Source organism: Trichechus manatus, unplaced genomic scaffold, assembly GCF_000243295.1.
Source record: "Trichechus manatus latirostris isolate Lorelei unplaced genomic scaffold, TriManLat1.0 scaffold00240, whole genome shotgun sequence".
Classification (NCBI taxonomy): domain Eukaryota; kingdom Metazoa; phylum Chordata; class Mammalia; order Sirenia; family Trichechidae; genus Trichechus; species Trichechus manatus.
This window is the reverse complement of record NW_004444176.1, coordinates 1955443-1970324: the sequence shown is the minus strand read 5'-3', so window position 1 is coordinate 1970324 and position 14882 is coordinate 1955443. Positions and strand designations below refer to the sequence as shown.

At 44.1% G+C, this 14882-nt stretch overlaps 5 non-coding genes across 5 annotated transcripts; 2 read left to right on the top strand and 3 right to left on the bottom strand.

Moving 5' to 3' along the window:
- Nucleotides 1–562: 562 nt before the first annotated feature.
- TRNAV-UAC (transfer RNA valine (anticodon UAC)) lies at nt 563–635 on the bottom strand. The gene has a single exon. It is a non-coding gene; the product is annotated as a tRNA-Val (tRNA).
- A 309-nt stretch (nt 636–944) lies between these two features.
- On the top strand, nt 945–1030 carry TRNAR-UCU (transfer RNA arginine (anticodon UCU)). Its single transcript is given in 2 exon segments — nt 945–981; nt 995–1030. It is a non-coding gene; the product is annotated as a tRNA-Arg (tRNA).
- A 5080-nt stretch (nt 1031–6110) lies between these two features.
- On the top strand, nt 6111–6183 carry TRNAK-UUU (transfer RNA lysine (anticodon UUU)). Its single transcript has one exon. It is a non-coding gene; the product is annotated as a tRNA-Lys (tRNA).
- Nucleotides 6184–7022: 839 nt separating this feature from the next.
- On the bottom strand, nt 7023–7095 carry TRNAF-GAA (transfer RNA phenylalanine (anticodon GAA)). Its single transcript has one exon. It is a non-coding gene; the product is annotated as a tRNA-Phe (tRNA).
- A 1481-nt stretch (nt 7096–8576) lies between these two features.
- TRNAK-UUU (transfer RNA lysine (anticodon UUU)) lies at nt 8577–8649 on the bottom strand. Its single transcript has one exon. It is a non-coding gene; the product is annotated as a tRNA-Lys (tRNA).
- Between the last annotated feature and the right edge of the window lie 6233 nt (nt 8650–14882).

Genomic DNA, 14882 nt, shown 5'->3' with positions numbered 1-14882 from the left:
TTCACAAAAGAAACTTCTAGTAGTCAGAAATGGGAGCAACATCACTGTAAACCATGTAGTGTTGTTTGAATTCTTTACCTTGTGCAGATACACTAATTTTTCAAAAAGTATTTTTAATTTAAATGAATAAATTAGAAGGTCAGTAGACTGGAGTTCCTCAGTAAGAAGCGGGGTGGCCTTCGGAATATTCCTCACCTGTAAGGTGACAGCAACTTTTAAAACTATGCCACACTGCCCAAAGCGAGCAGGGTTTAGGAGGGGAAGGAGGTGAGGCAGAGGCAGCAGCCAGGAAGGAGCGTGCGACGCCTGGGCATCAAGAGGCAGACCTGCATCATAGAGGACGCCGGCCCAGGAGTGCGGTGCCGAGCGGCCTGCACTTCCAGGGAGGCGCCACGCGGGGGCAGCCTCGGCAGAGTAGGGGAGGAAGCACAGAACGAGCGGCGGCGCGAGGCGCGCGACCGAGACCCGGGAGAAACGGCTGCGCCTCCCGCTTCCGGGAGCAAAACCCAACAGCCTGCTTTCGAAAGCCTGCGTAAACTGAAAAGCAAAGATAATCTCCAAGTGGTTCCACTGGGGCTCGAACCCAGGACCTTCTGCGTGTAAAGCAGACGTGATAACCGCTACACTATAGAACCGCTTGCTCAAGGTAGAGTGGCAAGCTTTACTAACTCTACGCAAACTTTTTTTTTTTTTTTTTCTTTTAGGACGTAGAATGAGATTGATACTTAATACCTAGTGATCGCGCATAGAGAAAAACTTTCAAAAGGATTTTAGACTTTCAACTGCAACTTCTAGCCCTGCCTTTCCTAGGGACACGGGCTGCACAGTGACTCGGTGCCACTGTTTGCGGGGAAAAGAAAGCGTGGCTTGTCTCCGGTGAGTGACCCCCGGCCACAGGCCAATCCATCCTTGATATGAGTAGCGCCAAAAAGTGTCTAATATCTGGCTCTGTGGCGCAATGGATAGCGCATTGGACTTCTAGACAGATGAAGACATTCAAAGGTTGTGGGTTCGAGTCCCACCAGAGTCGCTTTTTGTTTTCGGTAAGTGGGAGGAAAATTCAAAGAAGAAAAAGAAAACCTTACTATTTAAAATTCGCAGTCCGACCTGCCCACTTTAAAAAAGAAGAAAACTAATTTCAGTTCCTTGTTATGTCCTTCCGGCTGGAGGTCTTAGAGATCTCGCTACTTTAGTCTTTTCTCAATCATTATCATGTGACTCCAGAGTTTCTGGTAATTGGAGATGAAGAAATTAGTAGGATAAAATAAAAGTTACCTTTTCTCCATATTGTTGTTTTACGTTAGGAATAATAACAATTTTAAATTGTGAAACTTTTTAGTTGCTCAAAACCAAAAAAAAAAAACCATACCTGTTATAATCGAGTGGATTCCGACTCACAGCGATCCTGGAGGACAGAGTAAAACTGCCCCGTACAGTTTCCAAGGAGCGCCTGGTGGATTCGAACTCTAAGCTTTTGGTTAGCAGCCCTTGCTCTTAACCACTACGCTACCAGGGTTTCCTTCAGTTGCTTTCTATCGCCCAAATTGTCTGAAAACCGACATCTTCTTATTAGGTACCAAGGTTGCTGAATGGTTAAGGTGCTGCGTTTAAAACTCCATGGTTCTGTTGTTTCCGCGGGTTCGAATCCCACGCTAGTACGGCGCAGCTATGCTGCTCTGAATAGAATCTACGGTATTCTTTCCAGACTCCTGAAGATTTAGTGGTTTTCAAGCGGTGGTCATTTTTGAAATCTAACCAAGCGTCCTTTGGATAAATCTAACCACGACAGCCTGAAATAGTTAAGTTGTAATGACATATCAACTTAAAAGCTAATGTCCTTTTGCCAGACATGGATAGTGTAGCAACAACTGCAGAACTGATTGTATGAAAAGTAGAAAGAAAAAGTTTGCTTGCAACTATACCACATTGATCGGGAGGGGACGGACTACATATTGTGCAGTAAAAATGTTCACTCTGAAATTAGTCAACACTTATTACTGGACATCCTGCTGTATACTAAGTACTGTTCTAAACACTGGGGGTGTGGAGATACAGAAATTTTTTTTTTTTAAGGAAAAATAAAAAAAACAGATGAAGATTTTACCGACAATGTTACTGCCCAGTGGCGCTTACATGACAGAAGGAAGAGATGGTGTATAAACAAAAAAATAAATAGGGGGATTTCAGATGGTGATAAGTGCTATAAGGAAAATGAAACAGAGTGGCAAACACGAATTCCATTTGATTATGAGAAAATCATTAACAAGAATTTTCTCTCTGTCCTTCTTCCGAACAAAAACTTCCAAGGACCAATTCTGCCCCACATCCTCTCCCACTACATGCCTTCCCTGACCATTGGCCCTCACTCAACTACCCATTCAAAAACAGGTTTTGAGAGGTTGCTTTGCACCAGGCACTGAACTAGGCACCAGGGATATACAAAATTCTGTCTTCAAAGCAGAAACCTTCTAGTCAGACCATGAAATAGACGTTTAAGGTAAGTTGTGGTGGGCACAGCAGTAGAGACAGGCTGAGAGCCCCCAGTGTCTAACTCCATGTGGGGATGATTAAGCAGGGATCTCTGGAACTCCTGAGTCCTGTCTCCAAGGATCAGCAGGCACTTCTCAAACCAAAGCAAGTAAGAAAGTGGGAAGAGTGGAATTTCAAGAGGGAGGCAAAAATACATAGGAAAAAAAGCAATATGAAGTGTTACATGAAATAGAAGCAGCTCCTTTACTTCTCTCTGTTCTAAACAGTGTTGTGGCCCGTGCCCACACAATTAATTTGATTATGTACAGTTTGAGACTTCTGGTTTCAAAGTGTTTGGTGCCTCTCAGTCCTGTCTTTTCTAGGAGAACTGGAAACAGATCTCCATGCTCTCATTCATTCAAACCTTTATGCAGCAGCCATTGTGTACCTGGCACTGTTGTAACAGTCGGAGGTCTGGAGAGGAACAGGCCAAAGGCTCAGTAACTGCTCTGGTGATGCCCCCCTCCTGGCACAGGCAGCTTCTCTCAAGGGGAGCCTGGTTTTAGTTTTCTTGGTTGAACCAAAACTTGTCATCTGATCCTTGCTTAAGAATCCAAGTCTTCATTTGTGAAAACTGTACCTAAGACATTTGTGATTTTTGAATACCAGCAACCACCTTCCAAAACAATGAGGCAAAGAAGGGATCCTCACAGGGGAGGAAATTCCTGCTTTTAACCTTTCTCTGCTGTCATCTGTAGAAAATACAGAATCAGGGAGGCTTTGATCTCCGAGGTCTCCTGTGAGAACCTAGAAGGGTAGAATAATTTAACAGACCACATGTTTTTTCTTCTTCATTTATTTTATTACAAAAGTAATACATGTTTATCGAATTGGCGAGTGTTTGGTTGTGTATATTTTCACCATAATATAAAAATTCTGAAAAAAAAGGAATACATGCTTGTTTTAAAAATCCAATAATATAGATATACATAAAGGAAATGATAAGAGCTTCTTCTCACACACTTCACTGCCATTTTCCAAAAGGTAACCAGTTTTGCCAGATCATTCTTTATCTTTACAGATATCCTAAGGATATGTAAACACCATATGTATATCTATATACCTATATCTATATATATAGATATATACACACATATGGAGATACAAATATAGATATATAGATATATATGTCCATATAAAACCAAAAAACCAAACCCGTTGCCATAGAGTCAATTCCAACTCATAGCAACCCTATAGGACAGGTGAGAACTACCCCATAGGGTTTCCAAGGAGCAGCTGGTGGATTCAAACTGCCAACCTTTTGGTTAACAACCAAGCTCTTAACCACTAGCACCACCAGGGCTCCTTCCAGGGAAGGCTCTATGTTGCTGTTAGGCGCCGTCGAGTCAGTTCCAACTCATAGAGACCCTATGTACAACAGAAGGAAACACTGCCGGGTCCTGCGAAATCCTCACAATCGTTATGCTTGAGCCCATTGTTGCAGCCCCTGTGTCAGTCTGTCTTGTTGAGGGTCTTTCTCTTTTTCACTGGCCCTCTACTTTACCAAGCATGATGTCCTTCTCCAGGAACTGATTCCTCCTGATAACATGTACAAAGTATGTAAGACGTAGTCTTGCCATCCTTGCTTCTAAGGAGCATTCTGGTTATACTTCTTCCAAGACAGATATGTTCGTTCTCTTGGCAGTCCATGGTATATTCAATATTCTTCGCCAACAGAATTCAAAGGCGCCAATTCTTCAGTCCTCCTTATTCATTGTCCAGCTTTCACATGCATATGAGGCGACTGAAAACACCATGGCTTGGGTCAGGCACACCTTAGTCTTCAGGGTGACATCTTGGCTTTTTAGTACTTTAAAGAGGTCTTTTGCAGCAGATTTGCCCAATGCAATGCATCTTTTGATTTCTTGACTGCTGCTTCCGTGGGTGATGATTATGGATTCAAATAAAATGAAATCCTTGACAACTTCAATCTTTTCTCCATTTATCATGATGTTGCTTACTGGTCCAGTTGTGAAGATTTTTGTTTTCTGTGTGTTGAGGTGTAATCCACACTGAAGGCTGTGTATGTAAATCCTTTAAGTTTTTTACAAACGATTAAGCGCTCAACTACTAGCTGAAATGTTGGCGGTTCCAACCCAATCAAAGGTGCCTCGGAAGACAAGTCTGGCAACTGCTTCTGAAAGGTCACAGCCATGAAAACCCTATGGAGCAGTTGTACTCTGCATACATGGGGTCGCCATGAGTCTGAATGACTCAATGGCAACTAACAACAACATTATACCATACATATTGTTTGACACCTTGTGTTTTTTCACTGAACATAGCATGGATATCTTTCCATAACTGATCATTGTTAAAACTTTGCTCATGGTTCTCATGATATATTTCTTCATAAAAAAAAAATGCAAACCTCATTGTACCTCCACACAGTCGAGTGTCTCTAAACTCCAAGGAGAGCTAAAATGGGTGTGAGGCCCCACCTCAAACAATTCCCTCCATTTCAAGGGATCTTATCCGATGCCTAAAGGACTGATATGGCAAAGAAGTTAGGAACGAGCAAGAAGAATTACAAAATTGACTAATTAGGTCTGGGACACAGCTGCCAGGGTGACAAGACTTCCTAAAAGTATAAAATCTGGCCTGTAGCTTTCCTGATCAAACTCTTTCAGTGAAAGTTTCAGGAAAATGTTCAGATTCCCTAGCGAAATGAAACAAATCAAACCAAACTCATTGCCATCGACTCAATTCCGAGTCATAGTGACGCTATAGGACAGTGTAGAACTACCCCATAGGGTTTCCAAGGCTGTAGATCTTTAGGGAAACAGACAGCCACATCTCTGTCCCACAGAGCGTCTGGTGGGTTCCAACTGCAGACGTTTCGGTTTGCGGACGAGCGCTTAACCACTGCGCCACCAGGGCTCCTTTAGCGAAGTAAATATTGTCATTTCCCATTTGCGGTTCCCTCTGCCTAGAATTCTCTTTCCAAGTCTCCAGAGAGGCCCAGTCATCATTATACACAGCTCAATTCAGGCATTACCAACCTATGGAAGACTTCAGGGACCCTTGCTTCTGGAGTCACCCCAGGCGTCCCAGCTCCGCAGTAGCTGGTCCCACCGTCAAATCGGTTGATTGGATGTTTCTGTTTGGCGAGTCTTCCGGCCCCACTGAGGACGGGGACTGTGTCTTTGCAGCCCCACAAGCCAGTTTATTTAGGCCCTGGAGCGCAGGGGGCACTCAGGAAATGTCTGTCCAATAGACGATTAAAAGCCTAATTAATTATTTGTAATCGCCCTGCCCACAAGACACTCCGGTACAAACAAACAAACAAAAAAAAAAACCTGTTGCAGACAAGTCGATTCAAGACCTAGACGGAAATTATAAATCCCTGTGGTCAGGCGTCTCTGCAAGAGGAGGAGCTGGCAGTTATTTTTTTAGTCTTCATAGTCTACCTGTGATGGAGGAAAAGGAGAACGAAAGGCTCGATCTCGCCAAACGCTCGCTTCATCTCGATTTTACCGGAGTATAAGTGAAACAACTCAAGATTTTAATCCAGTAGAGGAGAATGCGGCCACGTGGCCTATTACACTGCCGATAGGCTAGGAGAAAGGCCCCTTTCAGGAGCCCGGGTAGCTCAGTCGGTAGAGCATCAGACTTTTAATCTGAGGGTCCAGGGTTCAAGTCCCTGTTCGGGTGGAAACTTGTTTTAAACGCAGAAACAAACCAGAGCAGAAGTCGGGGGCAAGCCGAGCACGTGTGAGGTTAAGTCAACTGGCCGGGCCCTGCCCTCGTGGATTTGGTTACAACCCGGAGGGATTTTTCGAAAGTGAAATGAAAAGAAAGTACCCGATGCCCATAGCCCCTTTCCAATCGTCGAATATTGCCTTATCGAGGGATATTTTTCTTAGAACTAACATATGTTAGGTTTATACTCAAAACATCAGTAAACATAACCAAGAAAATTGCACACTTGTTGTCAGAGTCATAATGGTAATGTTCTTGCCCACAACTGTGCGGTTTTTGCACTGAGCGATCTTTTCAGGCAAGTTTTATTAAAAACGCGGTGAGGAAACAAGTTCCAAGAGATTTTCCCGATCGAAACCCGTGTTTATAAATCATGTCTCCAGGGGGGGACCGTCCTTGACCAGATTTTTAATGCGCTAGTGGGGCCCTGACTTGGGAGTCTTGCTGTATAGACAAATGATTTAGAAGACTTGGCACTGTATGATGTCTGTAGTCAATGAAGAAATTTAAAATTCTAGAGAGTTTGCTACTCTGTGGCTCAAACCTAAAACTTTCTACGTGTAGAGCAATCGTGAAACCCGCTGCTGCGCCGTATCCAGGAGTGTATATGGAATGACAGATAAATCTATGATTTCTGATTATTTTTTTTTAGAGAGCTTTCACGTACACACAGTGCTTTGCTAAATACCATCGTCTCGTTGTTATGTACTTGCTGTGTGTAATTTGGCAATATTATAAACAAGGAAGTGAACTTCAGTACTACTTGCTCAAAGGGACGAGCCAAAATACTCTGCCGAAACCCGGGATTGAACCAGGGACCTTTAGATCTTCAGTCTAACGCTCTCCCAACTGAGCTATTTCGGCGAGCGCGAAGACTGGCTTCACCCTGCTGAGGAAATTTAAAAAGAAAAAACAAAAACTCCATTTCCTCATAACTTTCACCTTTTCAATTCCTAATTTCACTTTCTAAATTGTATTATTTTTATCTCTGAGGTTTTGAGAGCAGTGAATGAGAAGACTAATTTTCTGTCACGTGAGGAAACTTTCTGGTTCTCCCTCGATTTCTGCTTTGTCCCAGGCTGCTTTTTATTGTCTCGCTAAAATGATGTTTCTCTCTCCCCAAGGCCCTAATAAAAATAAAGACAGCTATTTAACTAAGTGCCTACTGTGTATGCAGTACTTGATCTACATGGTTGCATTGAATCCCCATTCCGCCCCCCACCCCGCCCCAACCCCTGGGGTCAGGGCGATATGATAATTTTTAGATGAAATAACTAATTTCCCCCCGAAAAAGCCAGACTTGAACCAGAGCTACCCAGCTCCAAAGCCCAAAAGGGCTTGGTAAAAAAGATTTTAGTTTTTTGTTATTACCTCTCCAAAGGGTGAAAACCGTAGCTGGAGAGAGAGTGAGCTTGAGGAGGGGAAGGGGATAAGACTGGACCTTAATGCCTTCCACCCCTTGTCATCTCTTTGCTCCAGCTACAATCAACGCCCATGGAAGCAAAGCAGCAGTCAAGAAATCAAACAACGCTTTGTATTGGGCTAATCTGCTGCATAAGACCTCTTTAGAGTGTTACAAAGCCAAGATGTCACTTTAAGGACTAAGGTGAGCCTGACCCAAGCTATGGTGTTTTCAATCGCCTAGTATGAATGCGAGGGAAAGGTGGACAATGAATAAGGAAGACTGAAGAAGAATTAATGCCTTTAAATTACGGTATTTGTGGGGAATATTTGATATACCATGGACTGCCAGAAGAACGAGTAAGTCTGTCATAGAAGAAGCACAGCCAGAATGCTCCTTGGAAGCCAGGATAGAGAGACTCCCTCTCACATACTTTGGACATGTTATCAGGAGGGATCAGTCCCTGGAGAAGGACACAATGCTTGGTAAAGTAGAGGATCATCGAAAAAGGGGAAGACCCTCGAGAAGATAGATTGACCCAGTGACTGCAACAGTGGGCTCAAACAGCAGCTATTGTTAGAATGGCGCAGAACCGGGCGATGTTTCCTTTTGTTGTACATAGGGTCGCTGTGAGTCGGAAGGGACTCCACCGCACCTATCAACAACAAGCAGGTGGGATCCAGCAGCCCCGTTTGGTGGCTGCAGAATACATCCGTCTTTTTCAGCCCCCAGAGAGATTCACTAGAATTCCCCGGTTGCCTCTGCACAAAGGTGCGCGTGTGACCGTGCTCGTGGAGATCCGGCTTCTCCCAGGGCAGCGGCTGGACTCGCAGAGAACACATTCCAGGATTTTTTTCCTTTCCCTAAAGGGAAATGGCTAACAAACGTAGCACGCAGACGCTGCGGTTTTTGTTCTTCTAAATTACTACCAAAAGTGACGATTCGCCCGAACAGGGACTTGAACCCTGGACCCTCAGATTAAAAGTCTGATGCTCTGCCGACTGAGCTATCCGGGCTCACGGGAGTGATCTCCAGTCGCTGAGTGAAGACTGTGGCATCATATGCGTGCACGTTCACAGACACGAAACGATGTTGCTGAGTTCCCCAAATCCCGCCTTTGTGTGTGACTCCATCCAATTCCAACCCACAAATCCCGCGGAAAAGGGGACTAGGGAGGGTGATTAGGTTCCTTTTTGGCAGCTAAACACAGATTTCTTAAAAAGGAAATAAATAAAACGCGCCCCCTTTGATTTAGAAGGTCATCTCTCTCTTGATTAACGTGACCCTTGAGTTCTGCAAAACCTGGCGGAGAGAGAAGTTGCCTGTTGACAGTTTCCCGCCTCAACGCCTTTCTTTGTCCTGAACCCAAAGCGCACAGGGTCAGACACCACAGTTCAGTAGTTAAACGTTTATCAGACTGCCCCTCTTCCTGTGAAATGCAGTTCCTTGTCATCTTCCACCTGCCCGCCACGAAAGGAAGGACGACGCCAATTAGCTGCAAAGAGCTGACCTGGGCTTCTGCCTGAAGCCCCGGGAGCCATCACTGCCTGCACTCCCAAGAGCTCCGCCCCAGGCCCACCCGCACACCCTGTCCCCGCGCTCTCGCTAGCTGAAGCCACCCCCTCCCCACTTCTTACCGTTACACGCCACTATTTTAATTTTACGGAAATTGTCATGCCCTTATAGTCGTTGGGCTTTTGCAAGTGCTGTTCCCTCTAACTGGAATATGAAAATAAAAACCAAACAACAGCTGCCATTCAATGATTCTAACTCATGGCGACCCCATGTGTATCAGAGTAGAACTGTGTGCTCTATAGGATTTTCAATGGCTCATTTTTTGGAAGTAGATCGCCAGGTCTTTCTTCCGAGGAACCTCTGGGTTGACTCAAGCCTCCAACCTTTCCAGTAGCAGCCAAGCGCTTAACCATTTGCACCACCCAGGAACTCTCACCTCCCTTTCACTCCTTCCCCCTCCTCTGCCTTCTAGCACCCTTGAGAACCACCATTTTCCCTGGGATGCTCTCCTTTTCTGCCCCGACTCTCCTCTTCACCTCCTGTACACTGTGCATCTACCACATACTGGGCAAACACGCATGCAAGCAGCAAACATTTGAAAGCCGTTTAATCAATGCATTAATAGAGGAATATACAAGTACTATGGTAGAGCAGAAGACTAAAAGGGGGTCAGAGTAGCACCTGACGGGGAAAAAACATAAAAACTGTGCCTTGAAAGGTGAGTAGGAGTAAGGCAGGCAGGCAGGAATGGTTATTCAGGCGCACCCTTCTTTCTTCTTTGAGCTTCTTGCTTGGACCCCCAACTTGTTACTACAGTGATTCCCTCTTTCCTCTTGGGGTTGAAAACCTGCAAGGGCGAAGGCCCAACGTTGCCAAAGATGGTGCCCACTTTTATGGTCGGGAGGTGGCTGGTCTTTGCTCAGAGAGCACTTTCCCTTGTGAATAATAGCAACAGTCTCATCCTCCTCACCCCATATGGGTAACACTTGAAAGCATGCTGATGTGCACCATGAAAAGTTTGAACTGCCCAAACTGCTAGTCCACCATTTTAGCTTCCTGCTTTCTAATATCATTGGATTTTCATGAGTTCCTTATCAAAATGCATCTTTCCAACCCAGAACCCAAAGATTTGGCAGGAAGCCCCCATCAGCTAGCATCTTGGCACAGAATAACAGAAAGAGGAGGTGGTCATAATACGTTCAAAGACATTATCTCTCATTTTGGGTTTCACCACACTTCCAGTTCTTAGAATGCAAGGACTGGATCTTTCTTCTTCTCTCCCCAGGGAAGGCCCAGCCCAGGGCTTGCCCCCCACCCCCCAAAAAAAGGCATTCCCTAAACATGTAGAGTTGTCATCAGTCGGAATGGACTCAATGGCAACTGGCTTGGGTTTTTTGGTTTTAAACGCATGGCCCATTGCACTACCTTGAGTGGAGGGGTTCATCATCTTAACAAGCTGTTTTTAATAGAATCTGGTCCAGAGCCACTGGATTTTCCCCCCGTTCTGCCCCCATTCCACATCCAAGGATGAACAACTCCGAATGCCTGGGGATAGGTGGCATGGCTGGTTCTGCGGTTGCCTCCTGGTAATCCTCACCATCTGCGCGTCTGGGGGTAGTGAAAACAAGTCAGCTGATGAATGCAAATTCGTTTTGTAAACTGCAAGGTGCTGGATCAGAAAGAGCATCACAGCTCCTCTGAAATCGAGTCCACCCTGACTACAGTTTCTGAGTATCTTTGCGGAGGTGGGTGGAAGGCTCATCAAGTCAAGATGCTGCGAGGATATGATCAACAATAGCGGTTTGGGATTTAGCAAATAAAAAACACAGCGCCCAATTAAATTTGAATTTCAGGGAAACAACGAATATATATATATATGTATATATGTGTATATATATATAGTTAGCGTTGTTCATTGTCTGGAATTCAGATTTAATTGGACATCCTTATTTTATCTGAGAACCCTCCGAAACCAAACCCCGTTGTGGCTGGTGGGTTTGAACCACCTTTGAAGGCCAAACTTCCAGCTAGCAGCCTAGTGTTTAACCGCTGCAGCATCGAGGCTCTCCTGGTAATCCTAGTGTTTTATAGCTTCTTGAGATTGTTAAACCAGATGAACAACGCCCGGTGCGTCTGCCCGACACCCGGCCACCCCGAGGTCCAGCCGGCGGCCGAGGCAGAGCAGCCGCGCCGGGCTCTTGGTGACGGCTCGCCGAGAACGCGCGGCTGGGCGGGCAAACACCCAGAGAAGCCCGAGCGCGCCCGCCCCATTGACGGTTTGAACCCCAGCAGCAACCTGGACCGTCTTCGAAAACACGAAAGAATGGAAGGAGGGCGGGGAAACATCCAAAAGAAAGAGAGGGCTCTCATTGCACAGGGGAGCGTGGTCACAGGTCCAGATTCAAGGTTTAAGAAAAAAAAAAAAACAAACCATAGCTGTCGAGTACGATTCACAGCGACCTTACAGGACAGGGTAGAACCGCTCCATAGGGTTTCCAAGGAGCAGCTAGTGGACTTGAACCGTTGATCTCTTTTTAGTTGTCGAGCTCTCAACCACTAAGCCACCAGGGCTCCGATCCAAGGTGAGAGGAAAGGATACTGACCTTGTTCTGAGAAGTTGAAAAGCAAAGCCTTAAATCCCCTTTCGGTCGGATTTTCCTAGCTCGTGGCAAAAAAAAAAAAAAAAAGTCGGTTTACCACCTAAACCAACTATGAACTGTAGTTGAGATTAAGAACTGAAACGGTGGCAATCTGAGGCCGTCTTTAAGAAATTTATAGTGCAAACTGTGACGAAGACGGCCAGGATACTCCAATAAGCCCTGACAGCTAAAACATCTGCCAAAACCCAGGACGGAACCAGGGACTTTTAAGTCTTCAGACTAACACTCTCAACCGAGCTTTTCCAGCTTTTCCCAGTAACCTCTTCCATCCAGCTGCAATGGAATGATGTTTGTTCTATGGTAATGGAAGAGGTCAACAGCTAGGTTCAGCTGGAGGTAGACACTCAAATACTACAGAGGTGATGAGGCAAGGTCCCTGTTTACAAGTTAGAATGATAAGTAATTTCACTTTTCTCAGTTATTTTTTTAAACTGCTCTGCAATTTGCTTTTCTCATTTAAAAATAAATCGTGGACTTTTCCCCCATGTCAGTTATGTAGACCTATTTCACTCTTTTTAACTCATGTACTGGATTATATGGATGTAACATAATCTATTTAATCAAATGCCTAATGATGGACATTTGGATTTTTTTCTAGTTTTCATTATTAAAAACAATAGTGCAATGAATATCCTTTTGTATATATTTGTTGTTCTTGTGCAAAAGGTTTCTGTAGCATAAATTCAAAGACAGATTTTTCAAAGTCAAAAGATATGAACATTTTGAATTTTTACAGATACTGTCAAATCGGACTCTAGAAATGTATGGTCTAAGAGAACAGGAAGGCTGTTTGTACAGGCCTCAAATGTAGACTTTCAGTATTACCTCCAGATGAGGTACACATAGAGTCACTATATTTGTATGTTAAAAGTACTGATTTGCTAAATGTAACTGTTTAAAATATACCTCAATTTGTGCAATTCCATCCTGGTATTTCTTCAGTTTTAAGTACCGTCGGCCCTCTGTATCCTAGAGTTATGCATCCACGGATCCAACCAGCTGCAGATCAAAAATATTCAGGGAAAAAAGAGACTTTTTTTCCTTGTAATTAGTCCCTAAACAATACGGTACGACAACCATTTACATAGTATTTACATTGTATTAAAAGTAATCTAGAGATGATTTAAAGTATGTAGGAGGATGTGCATAGGTTGTATGCAAATACCATGCTATTTTACATAAGGGACTTGAGCATTCTCAGATTTTGGTATCCATGGGGGTCCTGGAACCAGCCCCCACCCCCCCCAATATGGAGGGACAACTATATATACTCATTCTCAAAAAATGGAATTGGCTCAGGCCTCTCTCAAACTCTGCGAAGCAAGCCCTGGTTTAATAATATCCCCTAATAAGCTAACTTTATTCCACCTCCACCTCCATTTCATAATTTTGCATCATTTGCATTCATTCGCATTCATTCACTTTAAAAGATGTTTTTAATACATTCTATAAGGCTGTTGAGTTAGAATAAGCCAGTGCTTCATAATCACTTGATTCATAGATAGGAAATAACATAGGCTTGTTACAGCTTCAAATGAAAACATGACTTCAGAATTTATAGGTGGCACCACCGTTAAGTACTCTGCTGCTAACCCAAAGATTTAACTCAACTTCTCCACAAGCACTTCCAACTAATCATTTCCAAAAAACTCATCTTTCCCTCTAAACTTGTTTATCTTACCCTCTAAACTTGTTTATCTTACCAGCACCTTCCATCTAAGTCTCCCAAGCCAGAAAAATACTTCCATCCTGTCTCTACTCTCCACCAATATTCATACTCAAGTCATATTCCTTCCATAATATTTCTGGAATCCACCCTCTGGCTCTGCAGGAAAAAGACCTGGCAATCTGCTTCCATGAACATTACAGCCAAAAAAACCCTATGGGGCAGTTCTGCTCTATCACATGGGATTGCTATGAGCCAGAATTGACTCGATGGCACCCAGCAGCAACAACACACTTAAGATGGAGTATTCTAGATTGCTCTTCTCAAGAGAGATTAAAGAAAGTGTGCTCCTGAGGTAAAAAGCATGGAGCTGTCATCCCTAAACTAGATTGCTTCGAAGTTTTTTTCAGATAAAAGAGTCTATTATTTGTTTAGCCTAAACGTTTTGCTTTCCCTGGGTAGTTGTGGTAGGCAGAGTTCTAAAATGGCCTCCAAGATTATGTCCCCACCCCTCACCCCCTGAAACGCCCCGCATAATCCCCAGGACTGTTAACATGGTAGATTTTACTCCAGTGATTAGGTTATATTATAAAGCATACTTGACTTTAAAATAGGGAGATTATCTTGGTGGGCCTGACCTAGTCTCATGAACCCTTTAAAAGCAGAATTTTCTCCAGCTGGTCGTAGAAGAGGAAGCCAAAGGTTCAAAGCACAAGAAGGAATGCTCCATTGCTGGCTTGAAGATGGAGGAGACCATGTGGCGAAGAATGTGGGTGGCCTTCAGCTGCTGAGCACCTTCCCAGCTGACAGCTAGCAAGTTTTCTCCAGGGCATCTAGATGAAAACTCAACCTGGCTGTCGCCTTAATTTCAGCCTTGTGATACCCTGAGCAGAGAACCCACTCATGCCACGTGAGACTTCTGACCTACAAAACTGTGAGCTAATAAGTGGGTATACGAAGCCACTAAGTTTATGGTAATTAGTGATGCAGCAATACAAAAACTAATACAGTAGTATAGACTTGCCCTGTTGTTGTTACGTGCCCTGGAGTCAGTTTCAACTCATAGCGACCCTATATACAGTAGAACAAAACACTTCTTCGTTCTGCTGGTGCGGTGGTTAAGAGCTTGGCTGCTAACCAGAAGGTGGGGAGTTCAAATCCACCAGCTGCTCCTTGGAAATTCTACAGGGCAGTTCTACTCTACCCTATAGGGTCGCTATGAGTTGGAATCGGCTCGATGGCAACGAGTAGACTTGCCCTAGGTTTGGTATATTGATGACAAAGAGTGTATTTAAATATCAGTTTCATCACTTACTTGCCTATATATTGGGTAAGTCAGTTCCTTTTATTTGTAAAACATATATTATTGCACTAGCCCTAGCCCTGATTGAGTCAGAATCTCTGCAGA